General features: G+C 38.0%; 1 protein-coding gene across 3 annotated transcripts in view; it reads right to left on the bottom strand.

Moving 5' to 3' along the window:
- USP49 (ubiquitin specific peptidase 49) overlaps window positions 1-14,691 on the bottom strand; it is an 81,788-nt gene extending 67,097 nt beyond the window's left edge. For all 3 annotated transcript variants that reach the window (XR_013383528.1, XR_013383529.1, XM_077904035.1), the window contains exon 1: window positions 14,627-14,691. The gene's annotated coding sequence lies outside the window, so the exon portion shown is untranslated. The remainder of the gene's footprint in view (window positions 1-14,626) is intronic.
- Window positions 14,692-17,694: the final 3,003 nt, after the last annotated feature.

Raw genomic sequence — 17,694 nt, 5'->3', positions numbered from 1 at the left:
ATCTTAAAAAATAAAATAAAGTGTACATGTTTTAAAATATATTTCACAGGAAAAAAAATTAGAAAAAAATAAAAGTTAAACTATTTCCAAAGTATAATGAGAAAGCACTGTTTAACCGGAGAAGAGGGGAAGAGGAAAAAAAGCAAAAAATGAAATCAATGCTCTATCATTTAAAGTGTTCTATGTTACGTTAGATTATGTATGCAGCAGCTTAGCTCAGTTATGGAAATATTTCTATTGAACTCCATTCAATCCTACAAGACGGTTTTCTTTGTGGGCTACTTCTAAAAAAGTTGTCATTGACTCACTGGGGGCACCTCTTTATAATCATGAAACCTGGAGGTTGTAAGGAATCTCAGAGAACTTCCCTTACAACATATTCACTTTCCACATAAGGGAACATTAGACCCCTGAGCTCCCAAGCAACAGGCTTTCCCTCATTCTGCTCCCAGCTGTTACTGCTAGCCACCAAGGTGACACAAAGGAAGGGGCAGAGCCCATTCTTTCAATTGCTCTGAAATAGTGACTAGAGAAAAAGGTGAATTTATACCAACCATCAGGTATCTGTTTAAGACTTAATATGCACCCCCCACCCAGATGCTAGCACCAACAGAGGAGCCCGGTACCTCAGTCAGAGAAGGCATTCCATAAATACATGTGTAAGTAAATTTGGTCAAAAGTACAATGTAGGGGGTCTGCCCCCAAAGATTTTAGACAGAAATGAAAATCACCAAAGAATTCTATGCCAAGATATAATGAATCTGGCAGTGTGCTGTGGGCAAATGTACCACATACAGAATATAGGAGGGAATGGGGAAATAAGACAAAGATTTATGTCCCAGGGTGCCACAGGCAGTTGGTTAAGCATCTGCCTCTGGCTAGAGTCATGATCTAGAGGTCCTGGGATCAAGCCCCACACTGGACTCCCTACACAGCAAGGAGTCTGCTTCTCCTTCTCCCTCTGTCCCTCATCCCTGCTCGTGCTGTCTCTCTTACTCTGCTCTCTCACCCAAATAAATAAATAAAAATCTTAAAAAAAAATTTATGTCCCATGGGTAAAATGGAGGAAGAGGTCTTAGAGGAGAAGCACTGAGAACTGAGTTTTGCAAAGTTGGTAAGAAAGCACCCTAGGATTTCTCCAAAGAAACCTGATGATATTTTTACAACACCTGCTTCCCTTTTCCACATTACTTTCAAATTTTAACAGGCATCCTGATTTGTTTTAAATTATTTCACCCAGGGCAGCCCCGGTGGCTCAGTGGTTTAGCGCTGCCTTCAGCCCGGGGTGTGATCCTGGAGTCCCAGGATCAAGTCCTGCATCGGGCTCCCTGCATGGAGCCTGCTTCTCCCTCTGCCTGTGTCTCTGCCTCTGTGTGTGTGTGTGTGTGTGTGTGTGTGTGTCTCATGAATAAATAAATAAAATCTTAAAAAAAACATTACTTCACCTGCTATAATTATATTCAGGAAAGCATTGCCACCTTTCTCCTCTAAGAACTTTTGGAACCCACTGAGAATGGAATAATAGGAAGAAAAAAAAAACCTTTTAAATGCTTACTATAAATTCTTCAAAACAGAAACATCTTTAAGTGGTAAAATGCACATTTTCTCAAGTGTGAAGTTCAACAACAACAAAAAAAAAAACTGGACCCTAAAAATTAACAGAAAGAAAAAAAATCTCCTACACTCATGACTGCAAACTTAAAGCATACACAGGATATTTGGGTATATAAGCAATGGATAAAGGGCTTCTATTTCCAGTTACTTTAGTGGGACAATATAGAACCATAGTGGTAAGGAAAAGACAACTGGAGTACAGACTCAGTTCTAGTCTAGATAGATGAGAAAACATAAATAGACCACTTCTGCACTCTGGGTCTCTTTCCACATCCATAAAAGAACATTTAAGTTACTTAGTGATCTACAGTTCTGTTATTCTATCTGTAAAGTTCCTGATTTTTTTTTTTTTGAAGATTTTATTCATCCGTTCGACAAAGAGAGAGAGAGAGTGCACACAAGAAGGGGAGCCACAGGCAGAGGGAGAGGGAGAAGCAGGCTCCCCATTGAGCAAGGAGTAGGAAGTGGGGCTTGATTCCAGGAACCTGGAACCATGACCTAAGCCAAAGGCAGAAGATTAACTAACTGAGCCACCCAGGTACTCTACTCGTATCTGTGAAGTTCCCAAAGCCACTCAGACGTCATTCTTCTATAGCAAAGTACATGTTAGGCATTAATCCTGAGGATAGCAAACCACAAAATAAACTTTGTTATCCAGAAATCTGCACTGTAGCAAAATCTTGCAATTGCCACAAGCCATTCACCTATTAAGTCTTGTACTGAACCAGGGCACTAGAGAATAAATTTAGATTTTCAGTGAAACATGATGCACTGAACATTTACATTTGCCTCTCTGCTCTCTCTATAATTCCATTGAAACAGGAATAAAAACAAGATCTACAAGGACAAAGAATAGGAGAGGAAAAAACTACAACAAAGTTTGTGGAAGCTGGAAACAGACTGTATTTTTTATTTAGAGCATAAGAGCACGTTAAGGGGAACCCCAGATCAAATTGAATTGTGCTAGAATACACCAGTGAAGCACAGAATACCTCTGAATGTGGGGGTAGCAGGCAGGGATGAAAAAGGAGTACAGAATGAAAGTTCTGCCCCAAGATTTCAACCCTGACTCCAAGCAACCATTGGTCAGGGGATGAGAAGCCTACTTTGCAAACTAGAGAGACCCTGGACTCAAACACAACTAGGGGCATGCCTAGTAGTCTAAAATTTAAAAAAATGGGGATTATGGGAAAGTTGATATCCTAAAAGGCTGATAGCCCCTGCTCTTTCCCCACTCAGACTCCCAAATGTTGCAACCAGGGGTGTAAACTAATGATGGGAGCATTCTCTCTAGGGAAGAACTTGGCCAACAGAAAAATACTTATAAATATCGGCTGCTAGAAGTGAGCTCTTAATTACCTTATAATGAATAATACCACCAGCCAACTTTTAGAAGCCTTCACTCCAGCAAATCCAGCTTTCAGCTTCTCAAGTGGTTCATTATAAAACATGAGTAAGACAGCCAAGGCTATACATTTAAGGAAATCCCCTAAATGAAAAACCAAAAGAAATGATCAAGTAAAGGTATTTTAAGGAAACAGATGGTACTGGAGGCTGAAGAAAAAAATGTAATTACAATTAACATACTCAGAAAAGAAATTTTCCACCCATGAAACAAAAATATACTATTAAAAAGCAACATTCAGAGGGGCACCTGGCTGGCTCAATTGGTGGAGTGTGCGACTCTTAATCTTGGAGTCATGAATTTGTGCCCCCACACTGGGCGAAGAGATTGCAAAAAAATAAAATCCTTTTTTAAAGATTTTTATTGGGACACCTCGGTGGTTCAGTGGGTAAGCTCTGCCTTCGGCTCAGGGCATGATCCTGGAGTCCCAGGATCGAGTCCCACATCGGGCTCCCCACATGGAGCCTGCTTCTCTCTCTCTGCCTGTGTCTCTCTGCCTTTCTCTCTCTGTGCCTCTCATGAGTAAATAAATAAAATCTTTTTTAAAAATTAAAAAAATAAAGATTTTTATTTATTTATTTGAGAGAGAGAGAAAAAAAAATGCACGCATAGAGGAGGAAGGAGAAGGACAGGCAGACTGCACTGAGCACAGAGCCCAACATGGGGCTTGATCTCAGAACTCTGAGATCATGACTCGACCTGAAATCAAGAGTCAGACGCTCAACCGACTGCGCCACCCCAGGCACCCCTAAAATCTAAAATCTTAAAAAAAAAAAAAAAAAGCAACATTTAAAAAAAAACTGGAAATTGAAAGTATGATAGCAGAAACACAGAACTAATTGGAAGAGTCTGAAGATGAAGTTCAAGACATACTCCAGAAAGAGACAAAAAAATGGAAATAGAAAAGATGGCGGTAAAGTAAAGGACCCATCACCATACATTCCATACCAAAGAGAGTTCAGGAGGGAAAGGAAAGGAAAACTGAGGGCAAGGGAGAGACGGGGGAGGTTGGTTAGAATTTAAGAATTCAACAAAATCTCTCAGAACTGAAAAATCTACATTTGTAAATTGAATAGGGCCCCAGTGTGCCCTGCTCAACACAAGGCTCACAATGAGGCAGATTATCATAAAATTTCAGAACATCAGAGGCATCCTAAACCACCTCGAACCAAGGAGGGGAAAGAAAAAAAAAAAAAAAAAGAGAATATCATCAGACTTTTCATTAGCAACAACAGAAGCTAAAAATCAATAAAGCAATTCCTGCTAAACTCAGAAAATTATTCTATATTCTATTCCCAGATAAACTATGAACCAAGTATGAGAGAAAAGGAAGATACTTTCATACATGCAGATTCTCAAATTTACATCCTATGCAGCTTGCTCTTAGGAACCTTAGGGAAGAATTGCTTAAAAATAAACACTGAAGAGGGAAGACAAAGGGTCCCAACATAGGGAGATGAAGGAAATATCTATGTTATACAGTAAGATAGATCCAAGAATGAGAGCTGTGCAGGTCTAGAGAACAAGTTATACAGACTTTTAAAAAGAGCAGCATAAGCCCTACTGCCTACAAGTGTGGCATTAAATACCAAAAGAAACAGCTGGAAGAATAGAAAATGGAGGTCCCTGTAGAGGCCAAATGTTGGGGGAAGGAAAAGCAGGTAGGGTACTTTTTATTTAGCGTTGATAAATGTTAAATTTTAAAAGATTCTTGAAAAGGTTAAAAAGAATGTTTTAAAATCACATCTAAAATCATGGTTTTCCAAGCAAGATTTCTGAAGGAAAAAGAAAATAATAAAAAATGTACTTTTCAAGGCAGTGTAAAATCAAATTATTTGGAAAAAACACACTACACCTTTGCATAGAGTATGGCTTTGTTTGAAAACAAGAGCAGGAAATAATATTTTGCTGATACTTAACTCAAAAGTCATAACCAGAAAAAAAAAAAAGGAAAAATTTAAATATATTACAGTATTATTGGGGAAAGTTCACAGTTTATAGCTATATCAATCATTTCACAAATTAAAATTCCTTTTTCACACAGTCAAGCAGTTTTTTTTTTTAAAGATTTTATTTATTTATTCATGAGAGAGAGAGAGGCAGAGACATAGGCAGAGGGAGAAGCAGGCTCCATGCAGGGAGCTGGAAGTGGGACTCGATCCCGGGACTCCAGGATCACGCCCTGTCCCAAAGGCAGGCACTAAACCGCTGAGCCACCCAGGGATCCCCAGTCAAGCAGATTTTAAACCAAACTCAAAAGAATAACTTGACTGCATCATATTTTGGTAAGAAATGAAAATGCTTAAGACACTACTGTTTCCTCAGGAAAGCACAAATACTGCAGATTTGTCGAAACAAGTCAACATTTTGTTTCAGAGACATTTATCCTTTCTGAAGACAGAAAGAAATAGTAGTGGGATTCACCAGCGAATCTGAAACTGCTGCCCAGCTTTCTCTAAGTCTCTAAGAAATGGCATCTCAGCAAATATGCTCTTCTCTAGAAATCCCCAAATACTATAAAAATATATTTTTTTAAGGTTTTATTCATTTATTCATGAGAGACCCAGAAAAAGGCAGAGACAAAGACACAGGGACAATCAGGCTCCTCACAGGGAGCCCAATGCAAAAATTTTTTTTTTTAATTTTTTATTTATTTATTATAGTCACAGAGAGAGAGAGGGGCAGAGACACAGGCAGAGGGAGAAGCAGGCTCCATGCACCGGGAGCCCGACGTGGGATTCGATCCCGGGTCTCCAGGATCGCGCCCTGGGCCAAAGGCAGGCGCCAAACCGCTGCGCCACCCAGGGATCCCCCAATGCAAAATTTGATCCCGGGACCCCCGGATCAAGTCCTGAGCCAAAGACAGACCCTCAACTGCTGAGCCACCCAGGTGTCCCAGGAGTCTGCGACTCTTGATCTTGGGGTTGAGTTCAAGCTCCACATGATATGTAGAGATTACTTAAATAAATAAAACTTAAAAATAAATATATGTTCATTTCACTCTCTTGGAATCAAGAAGAAAACAAGCTATTGTATAAAGTATCATTTTCTTCCTTTTTTTGAAGTTCGAGAAAATATATTAATATCCTGCAAAATATAATGCAAAACCAAAAACTCCTCCAGCTTTAAAAAATAATAAAATGCCCAGATCTATTCTTTAAGCAAATTAAATTAGCAAGACAGCAGAAAAAGTCTGCACTGCAAAAGTCTACACTGTAAGAAAAAATTTTATAACAATGTATGCTGACTTATTGTGGTGATCATTTCACATTATATACAAACAGCAAATCATGTTATACACCTGAAATTAACATAGTGTTAGATGTCAATTATACTTCAGTAAAAAGAAAAATTTAATACTATGTTTATTCTTTCATGCTTATTTCACAGAAGGGAAACAGTTAACTAAAATATGAGAAATGGGACGCAACTTGCTAATATCAAGTACTGAGAATATGAAGCCTGTAAGGTATATACACTCGGCAGCCTGATAGTACTTATGCTACAATGCCACTCCTGAGTCTGTACCCCAAAGAAATTCTCAGACATGCCCATAATGAACACAAACAAGACTGTTATTGGTAGCATTGTTTATGGTAGCCTAGGCACCCATCACTATGGGAATGGACGTACACCGTGGAATAGCATGTTGCAGGTAGAAGCAATTAGTTAAATGTATATCCAAAACCATTCATAGATCTTAATGCCAAGTGAATAAAGTAAAACCAGAGTAAGAGCTATAGCATTGTTTTTCAAAGATTTTAAGTAATCTCTACACCCAACATAGGACTCAAATTCAGAACCCCTAGATCAAGAGTCACATGCTCCACCAACTGAGCCAGCCAGGTGCCCCAGAGCTATAGCATTTTTACAGGGATAATTCTATAGCCAAATTCTGCAATAGTGTAATGTCATGAACAGTTTTGGAATTAAAGATAAGTATACCAAAAAAATCACTAAACATTTTAGAAAGATACATCTAGAATCAAGGATATACATCGAACACATTAGACAGGGTGCCTGTGGTGTAGGAGAGGAAAATAGGCATGGAAATGGGGGCTGAACAGAAGGCCTTTATACATCAATGCTAGACTGTGTCCAAATCACAGGGTATAAAGTTCAAAATCAAAATAATATTTTTTATTCATGCACATGTTAATTTATTCAATAAAAATTTACTGAAGACTTCTTAATGACAAGTACTGTGCTTAAATATAAACTTTCATTGTTATTTCTACTGAAGGTTTTTTATTTTAAAACCTCAAAAAGGGGCAGCCTTGGTGGCTCAGCGATTTAGTGCTGCCTTCAGCCCAGGGCCTGATCCTGGAGAACCAGGATCGAGTCCCACATCGAGCTCCCTGCGTGGAGCCTGCTTCTCCCTCTGCCTGTGTCTCTGCCTCTCTCTCTGTGTCTCTCATGAATAAATAAATAAAATCTTTAAAAAATAAAATAAAACCTCAAAAAGATACACATTTTACGATACATTTTAACTGGAAGTAGAAAAGAAAAGTAATTACAAAGACTTCATATACTATAAAGCGAGAAATTTATCATTCTTAAAATAGTTTTAGCAATTTTTCCCATCAGGACACCTGGATGGCTCAGGGGTTAAGCATCGACCTTTGTTTGGCTCAGGTTGTGATCCTGGAGTCCTGGGATTGAGTCCCACATCAGGCTCCCCACAAGAAGCCTGCTTCTCCCTCTGCCTATGTCTCTGCCTCTCTCATGAATAAAAAAAATAAAACCTTAAAACACACACACAAATATAAATATACCTTCAAATTCTTTGAATGACGAACTTAAATGAAAGGTTGAAATACAGAATGAACCCTGAAGTCCTACCAAATTACTTTGTCACATCTCAATCCACAAGTCAAACATCTTTTCTTGCGGGTTTCAGTGGCGAAACAATTTCTTTTTGGAGAAGAAATTTTTTCTACTTTATTTGTTCTATGTAATTTTCCCTAAGATATTTCAACTGCTCAGGAACACTTCTTGCCAGATTTCTGTTTTCTAAAAGAATTCACAAGCAGACTGTTGGCTGCCAACGTAGGTGTTGTAGCTAATATGCTCATTACACTGCACTGCTAACAAAAACTGATGAACACATTCAGTGCAAAGTGACATATCTCTTCCACATCCCATGGGCACAGAAAATGTTTTCCCCCCAAATTACCTGTTCCCCTCATTTTTTAAACAAACCTCAAAAGGTAACTAGTATACAAGACAATATTGGTAAACAAAACCAACAGCAACTTGTAGGCCATCATATGTCCCAAGGTCTAAAAATTACATAACCCCCTTCAGTATTTCAGATTTAGATACTAAGAATTAATACATGAGGCACGCCTAGGTGGCTCAGTGATTGAGTGTCTGTCTGCCTTAGGCTGAGGGAGTGATCCCAGGCTCGGGGATCGAGTCCCATATCGGGCTTCCTGATATGGAGTCTACTTTTTCCTCAATGTCTCTGTCTCTCTGTGTCTCTCATGAATAAATAAATAAAGTATTTTTAAAAATAAGAGTTAATAGATGGGAGGTGAAAAATAGAAATGGTTGGTCCAACAATCAGTACTGCTAGAAACACAAAAGCTACATGGTCTGTCAGAGGAGTCAGCAGAATCATCATCATACACAGTAAAAGACAAAATGTTAATTTATCAGGCTTACAAAAGATAATATATTTTCATTTAATAATACTAATAATGGACAATTACTATATGTCAGTTACTGTTCCAAATATCTTATATGCGTTATTTAATTTAGTCCTCACAAGAACCCAATGGTACCCCAGGTACTATTATCATCTCCATTTTCTAGATCATTTTTCACGTCAAATTCAGGCTCTTTATCATTGCCTTTAAAACCTCCACTGAATGGTTTCAATTTTCATTGTATCCCTTTTCTGCCATTCCAGTCCTCATTTATAACTCAAAAACTTGACTGATATATATCATATGAATAAAGCAGTTCTCTTCTCTGGTCAGCTTCCTTCTTCTCCCTTTCTACTACAGAAGATAACCCTGTAGAGATGGTCTCAGTTAACCCATTCCTCACATGCTTATTGACAGTAAACACTGTAGAAGTGTATATAAAGGAAAAAGTGAATACCTCCCCCCAAAAAAGGGAACACATCAATAACACTCCTTATATTTTACAAAAACAGAAATATTTTATACATATTGTTCCGTAACATTTTTTAAAAATACGTAATTTAAAAAATAAAGAAGTATTTTAACAGGGAGGGGTATATGGTTGGCTCAGCTGGAAGAACACATACGTGACTCTTAATCTTGGAATCATGAGTTTGAGCCCCATGCTGGGCACAGAGATTACTTAAACAAATAAGAGCTGCTAGGTATATTTAAAAACAAATAAGTAAAATAAACTTTAACAGTGGCTATCTTTCTACATCAGCAAAGAGAGATCCACTGCATTTCTAACAGCTTAATGGTGGTTCCACTGTGTGGAAATGTCACGTCATTTTTTTTTCCTGTAACAAACAATGCTACAAAGAAAAACTCTGTACTCCTAGTTTTCATGCAAGTATATGAATATATCCATAGGACAGATTTCTAGGAGTGGAATTGCTGGGTCACAGGGCAAATACATTTTAAATTCCAATAGACACTGCCAAATTTACCTCCAAGAAAATTTACATTCCCATCAACAGTATGTGAGAGTTCCAACTACCTCATATCCTTAGCCTCTACTGGCTACCATCATCTTTCAATCTGATAGGTAAAAAGTGGCAATTATGTTTTATTTCATATTTATTTAAATGATTAGGATTACTGAATTGATAGCTTAAGTTGATTTTGAATTATTATTATTTGTAGGCTAAGCTGAACTGCCCATGGAGGAAAAAAAATTCAAAAAGCATATTAACAGGATAATTGGGGAAACTGGTAGGTAATATTTAACCAATCCAGGATTTTAGCATGGAGTAGACAATGATGCCAATCACAAATGAGTTTGGTCTCTTCCTTAACATACTCACCATTCACTTGAAATACAGTTATGAGTTCTTCAAGCTATGTCATGTATTTTAGAAATGTTCTTTTAAAAGAGTATATTTAATTCCATAGTCATGTATTCACTTTGTCATCTTTACTAACTCGTAACATTCCTCTGTTTGGTGCCTATTTCAGTGATATTTTGCTTTATATGAAATGTTGCTTATTAATCTGACCTTTGACCTCTTTTGGATGGTAAAGCACAAGAATATAATCAGTGTGTGGCCATGAACATCCAATATAATTAAGAAAACTGACATAGGTAGCTATATTAGAACACAGAAAGAGGAGAATAAGAGAAGTAGATGTTAGCAATGACCATCCATAGGGATGTTCTGGGCATTTTAGATTACGAAAAAAATAAACACTATAAAGCCCCCAACGTACTCTATAAATGCTTACATAAATGTGATGTCTTCTGTTCATAAATGCTGATTCACTGTCAAAGGCTAGATGCTTATGATTATAATGCTATTTAGCAATGATGGCTGAAATGAGCTATTCACACATTTTCTTACCTAATTTTCTTTGTGGCCACGTCTATGTAACAATTTTTGTCAAGGAGACTCTAATTAGCTCTAACAGGGACTCTGACCTTATTATCCTAACAAATTAGTATTCATAACTGCAAAAATAAGTACTACAAATTATCTAGCATTCTAGAATGGTTTTGGTTCAAAACTGATATATCAGTAAACCCCTCTCTACCATTCCTTTGATTGTCAATTAAAATTTATATTCTTCATAGAACAAACTGACACTTAAGACTTTATCTCGGGACACCTGGGTGGCCCAGCGGTTGAGTGTCTGCCTTTGGCTCAGATCATGATCCTGGACTCCCGGGATCGAGTCCCGCATCGGACTCCCTGCATGGAGCCTGCTTCTCCCTCTGCCTGTGTCTGCCTCTCTCTCTCATTGTGTGTCTCTTGTAAATAAATAAATAAATCTTAAGATTAAAAAAAAAAAAAAAAAAAAGACTTTATCTCAAAGTCAAAAGCTCTGGCTACTCTAATATGTCCACATGGCCAATCCATGTGAACACATGATAGATACTAAACATCATCCTTCCCATGTCAGAGGCTGGCAGAAGGAGATAGAGCAGGGGGCAGGAAAGAGCAGAATACCAACATGACGAGGTGCTAAAGCCATGCTATAAATTATCTTTTGGTCACTCATGGCTGCATTTTAAAAAAAGCTGATAAAAAGGCAGGACCTATCCATCCTTTGGAGGAATACAAGTATTGTATGAAAGCATCTTCATAACTCACTAACAACAGAGCTGTGCTCCCAACCCTCACATAACTTGCCCAATGAGTGAAGAATTGCTAGGTTATAAAGGCAACAACAAGAAGCTCAATAAGAAGCTCTATATGCTGACAATGGGAGGGAGCAATGAAGACTGGTTCCCTGGGCTCTAAACTCTGACAGACTGCCCTGCTAATCCTTCCCAAATCCCACAATGTTGGGGTGGGGGTGGGGGACAGAACAGAAAACAATCCAAAATTGAATCAAGGACAGTAGCTCTGGATTACAGGAGGTTATAACATTCCTATTTGAATGGGGGTTGGGTGGGCAGCAAGGCTGTCACAGGGCATATACAAAAGCCTGTATGTTTATAAAAACACAATACAAAAATAAATTTTATTCCTGATCCCTTTGATGTGGTAACCAACATCTGCCCCCAATCATTTGCCAGCCCAGGCTGCATGGAAGGCACAGAGTAGCAGGCATTTTCACACAGTGAGGCTGGAAGAGATGCTACTAGAGTGTAAATTACTAATTAGCTCAATAGAAGACAAAGAGAGAAAATACCTGTCACAGAATGCTGTTTACAACTTGACATATAATAAAAACAACCCTGAAAATTTCAGAAGAGTGTCTTACTTTTCAGACTTCTATTAACATGTAAATGGCAAAAGAATAGTATTATAGTGTTTAAAAACTGCCCATGCCTCAGAAACAATAATGCATGACTAGAAAGAATGCTTTCCAAATAATTTATAATTTTCTCATCCTTATGAAAGCTAAGTGTTTTTAATTATTACAATCAGCTTTAACAAGGAGCTATATTTCATAGCTTTGGGGTGGGGGGAAGCCCTCAAGTGCTGTATTTTACATACATCAGAATACAGCTAATAGTCCTTTTACTGAAATTGAACAGGCCTCATTTTGCAGGTCATGCTTTTATGAAATGGACTGGTTACCATTTTAATAAAGATTGAGGATGAGCTGGAAGTTAGTAGCGGGATGGGGTCAATTAAATCTCCTTATATGGTGACAATTAAAGACTCCCAAAATTTAGGTTTATTTTGGGGGAAGGATATTTATATTCATTCCCCTACCATAAGGTAAACCTAATTTGTATTAATTGCAACCTTAGGTTCTTACGGAAGTACATTTTACACTTAGATCACTTCCAGCTCCTTGATGCTATAGAAGCATCTTCAATATCTATATTTCACCTAAATATGTCTCAGTTACAGTGATGAACAGGACTGTGGCTCCTGTTTTCACATAATAATCACCCATATGGGGCACCTGGGTGGCTCAGTCCATTAAGCATCTGCCTTTGGCTCAGGTCATGATTTTGGTATCCTAGAATCAAGCCCCATGTCTGGCTCCTCACTCAGCAAAGAGTCTGCTTGTCTCTCTCCCTCTGTACCTCTCCCTGCTCGTGCTCTCTCTCAAATAAAGAAAAACTTAAAAACTAACAAACAAATCATCACCCATACATCATTACCAGGTATCATACCCTGAAGACTCCCGTGTGTATGAACACACCATGCCAGATGCTAAGAAGGTCTCCAACAGAGGTGTACACCATGACATGGTTTTGCTGATGAGGGAGGGACCTACAAACTTGTCATTCACAGGTAAAAGAATGTTTTTCAGAATCCAGTGAAGAAAAGAAAGCATATGACCCCCAAATCCACTTTCAATCCAATCTTGAGATTTCTTTGCATCACAACATTTTTACAAAAATCAAACATGCCAACTTGCTTATACATTCAAAACACTCTTCCCTTTTCTTTTCAAAATTAGGCCTTCCTATCCACTTGTTTTCAAACTTACTTGAAAAATACTCAAGTAAAAGAAAATGATAAAGCAAATGGGGCAAAATGAAAAACTGGTGAATTTGAATAAGGGTACAGAGAAGTTCTATACCATCTTTGCTACTTTTCCATAAGCTTGAAACATCCTAAGAATATCAAATGTCACACATACACAAGCATTAACAAAAGCTCTCTCTCACAGGGTTGTTGAGAGTTTCAAACATTTCACAAACTTAGTTCATGGTGGGCAATTAGTAAATGCTAATTATTAGGTATTTTAAAAAATGAGTGGATCAACTATAACAAATGAACCACTCTGGTGAGGGAGTGTTGATAACGGGGGAGGCTGGTTGTGCATGTAAGGGGACTATGGGAAATTTCTGCACCTTCCACTCAGTTTTGCTGTGAATCTAAGGCTGCTCTAAAAGAAAAAAAATAAGTCTTAATAAAAAAAAAAAGAGTAGACCAATTTATTTAACCAAATTAAAGCATCCATAAATATACTTAGTTTATTATTTACACAAACACATAAAGAGAAGACAATAAAAAACCAGGGGGAGTCTCAACAGACTCTCCTTGCTTATGGATTTCTGCACTGAAACTGGAGTTCCATTTTCCTGACAACAATGTTCCTGGATAACAATCTCTCAACTGTAAGCCTATATGGTTTGTAACAAGCCCTTTTTTACATGAAAAAAAATAGGGAGGCAACCATTTATCTGCAATGCATTTAGTCATTTTATTAGTTTGGGGTTGTTTTATTCTATGAATGTAATTCTGTAATGAAAAAAATAGGGGCATGTAAGAACCCTGATATAATCTTTGCATTAGACATAGCCCTTATGGTGTTTGTCCCAGGTTCCTCATCTAGAAAGCAACTGAGGAAAGGTTTATAACAAAACCACAGGGATAATCTAAAGATTGGCAAACAGGACAGGTTAAGGAATAAAATAAACCAGCACTGTTTAATCTGGAGAAGAGCATGGTGATGGATCAGCTCATGACAGTCAAGCAGGAGTAATACCAGAGCACGGACTGCTTGCAAAATGCCAAGGTTCAAATCCTATCCTCACCACTTCCTAGAATTCTACAAGTTTAAAAAGGAGGGCGGGGGGGGGGGGGGTCTGAGTGTATCCTTGAGTGAGGGGAAATCATTTAATCCCAAGGAGGCTTTATTTCAGTAAAGTAAAATGGGAACAGGAGCAGCACCAACCTCTTAGGGTTGCTGCTAGGAGTAAATAAATTCTAATCTGCAAAGCACTTACAACAGTGGCTGGCATAAAAGCATATGGGTGGGGAGCTACTACTATTAAGTTTATGAAGAACTAGGATTTTAATACTATAGTAAGCAAATATTTTTACTCAAAAATGAAGAATGAGGCAACACAAAACACATATAAATACAGCATTACATGTACGGTGGTTAGAGAGAAAGTAGACTGTCCTAATAGAGAAAATAATTACATACCAGAAAAGACTATCTGCAAAGGTTGCCACATTATCTCTGATGATTTTTGAAAACAGGATAAATTTTTATCTACCTGGGATGATTTAAGTGGGATATTGACTGAAGTTGCAGGACAAACTAGAGGTCTTCTCAAGGTCTCTTCCCATCCAAAGAATCTATGATTAACCAGAAAAACATTTAGGTATGTACCAACTACTCGTTCAAATCTGAATATGCAAATTAAGTGTATTGCTTAGCAAATAAGATTATAACCAAAATAAAGTTCAATTGAGTAGAATTCACCTGATGAACAAATGAAAACAAAGCTCACATTTATTGATGAATAAATGGAGTCCTTATTGATGAATAGTATTATTTGAACCAAAAGATTACCTATTTTCAGCTTTAGAAATATCAACTGAGAAATAACCATTCCCAATGAGAATCAGTGATTTAGCACACTATTGCAGCATATAGAAAAGAAAGGACCCAAATGGATTCTTTCCTACGGCTGACCTTAGAGTTTATATTTCCTTCTTCATCAACATCACATAAGTCTAAAATTATTTATATAAAGACATCAAGTATAAAACAACTATAATATAAAAATGGCAAAACCATAAACAGAATACAAATTGTTAATAATACCAAACATATCGAGACAGCAAGGGAATATGCACAAACATCCAACAGAAACAGGTGCCCCATTCCAAGTTACTCTTAAGATTGAAAGTTAACATTTCAGACTAATCCTCTTCAAATTTAGCAGCAAAAACAGTAATTTCTAAAAATCTTGTATTAGGGCAGCCCGGTTGGCTCAGTGGTTTAGCACCGCCTTCAGCACAGGGTGTGATCTTGGAGACCCGGGATGGAGTCCCACATGAGGCTCCCTGCATGGAGCCTGCTTCTGCCTCTGCCTCTCTCTCTCTCTCTCTGTGTCTCTCATGAATAAATAAATAAAATATTAAAAAAATAAAAGTAAATAAAAATAAAAATCTTGTATTAAATTACAAAATCAATGTAGTCACCTTGAACACTTGCTTAAGAGAATCCAGACAGATTTTAGATTCTGAATTATTGACATATATTAACAACCATTTTTTCTGATATCTACTAATCAAAATATAATTTTGCTGTTACAAATGCCATCATTTTTGCTGTTTATACAAACACCCATAAAACAGTGGCAATACAAAATTTACACAACTTTGAAAAAAAGTTATCTTTGTGTATCTGAATGTACCCTAAAATAACCTCAAATAAGATTCTCAAGATCAGTTTGCATTTTTTTCCTTAAGTAAATTATAGCTATCCTTTGACACTATCAAATAAAAAGTAATAATCATTCACATTCTTAGCTAAATATAAAAGCTGCAGAATAAAAATCATCAAACCAAAATAGTAAGAATAATCTAAATTTTGTACCAAATTTCTCATCCTCCTTTTAATTTCCATGCCTTAAAAGTCAAAAGCTTCTACGAAATGAATATTAATATGGCCTTCTTTATTCACAACTACAAAACAGAAGAGGCAGTGGAAATGTCCAGGCATTGCATTATTGTATAGAGGCTTTTTCATGATAAAAGTTACTCATATATTCATTACGTAACCTAAAAAAGAAGTCCCACTCTAAAATTCTCCTACAAATCTCTTTATTCCATTTAGTTAAATGCGTGAGTTACCTACTATAGTGTGAAATGTCCCACATAAAGCTAAAGGCAGCTTAGAAACTCAAAGCCCTCACAGTCCTGATTTAAATCTCTTCTCCAGCAAACTTCCCCGGTTGGTTATTTGCCTTCTTCTGAAATGATTTCTCAATATTCTCCAGCCATCAAAAAACAATTAGGCCGAAATATGGTTGATTAATCAAAACAAAAAGATGTTCATCTTTTTCTATCTCAACAACAGTGGGCTCTCCACTGAAAATGAAATGCTGTGGATAAAACACTCTACCCAGTGCTGTTAGGTACACCCTGCTACAACACAACACTATCACACTACACAGGCGGAGCCACACTGCAAATAAATAAAACCTGTATTCCCATTATCACAACACTAGCAAAACACAGAGGTTTCCAACACTGAGTTGACGCTTCATCATTCACAGAAGAACAAAATCAAATCAAAATGGGTCTCATCTTTTCAAAGTGGACATGGAAGTCGAATTAAAAGCAATGAAAGGTGGAAAACAGATTTAAGATGTCTTTAAGAGAAAAGGAGGTTTCTGGAATTTCCTACTTTTGTGGACAAAAGGACCCACAGTTTCAACACACTTACAGTTCTCTTCTCAACAAAGAATTCCTTTCCTGCACAACACTCCCCCTCCCCAATCTCCACTCTTACTTTTCAGCGTTTACTCCTATCTCTAGGTCTCTTTTCACTCACCATGGTTCCTCCTCTTCTGCACCAAAGGCTCCCTACACTTGATCCTTCACTATAGTGTCTGTGCCCTGACCCATGCAGACCTTCTGGAGCATCTCCCCATAACACGCACATTTGATTCTCACTCCTGTAGAGTCTAGCCCAGTTCTTCATCCAGCAGGACTTCTCCAGCTTCCCTTAACCCTGTTCTCTTCCCTTACACTCCATCTCATCCTTTAATTCCCAGGGCCCATCTCTTCCTTGCTCCTCTCACCATCCCCTTTCAGCCCTGTCTCTCCACCTCACTGTTTTTACCTTGGATCTGGCTGAACCTCGTCAATTAACACAATTCCCCAGTGACCCTGTCCCAGACCGCCATCACTTCTTTACACCCTCTTTTCAGCTTGTCTGGTGTCAGAATTGTCCTATAAATGCCCCACCTCTCATCTGTTTCCTTTCATCCTTCCACTACGCTTATTCCTAACTCCACCTGGTCCTCATCCAGTGTCTAATTCACCCTCCCTCACTTTAAAGAATTTACACCCATCGCCCACCCACTAACCCATACCTTCCTCAGAACCTCTCGATTCCCACACCACCGCGGGTCCTAGTCCTTCAGCTCATCTCGCTCTGCACTAGTTCACACCCTTGTCACGTCTGGCTCTTAATCACCCTCTCTCCTCTACTCCCAACTATCACCCCAGCTCTGCCCCTCCTTGCCTTCCACTTCCAACTCTTACCCCAGTATGCTAACCCTGCTACTATCCCCCTAGAAAGCTCTGGTCCTCAAACCCCTGCTCT

Source organism: Canis aureus, chromosome 7 (genome assembly GCF_053574225.1).
Source record: "Canis aureus isolate CA01 chromosome 7, VMU_Caureus_v.1.0, whole genome shotgun sequence".
In the NCBI taxonomy this organism is placed as follows: Eukaryota; Metazoa; Chordata; class Mammalia; order Carnivora; family Canidae; genus Canis; species Canis aureus.
Note: the sequence above shows the minus strand (reverse complement) of the source record. Positions and strands in the feature narration are given on the sequence as shown.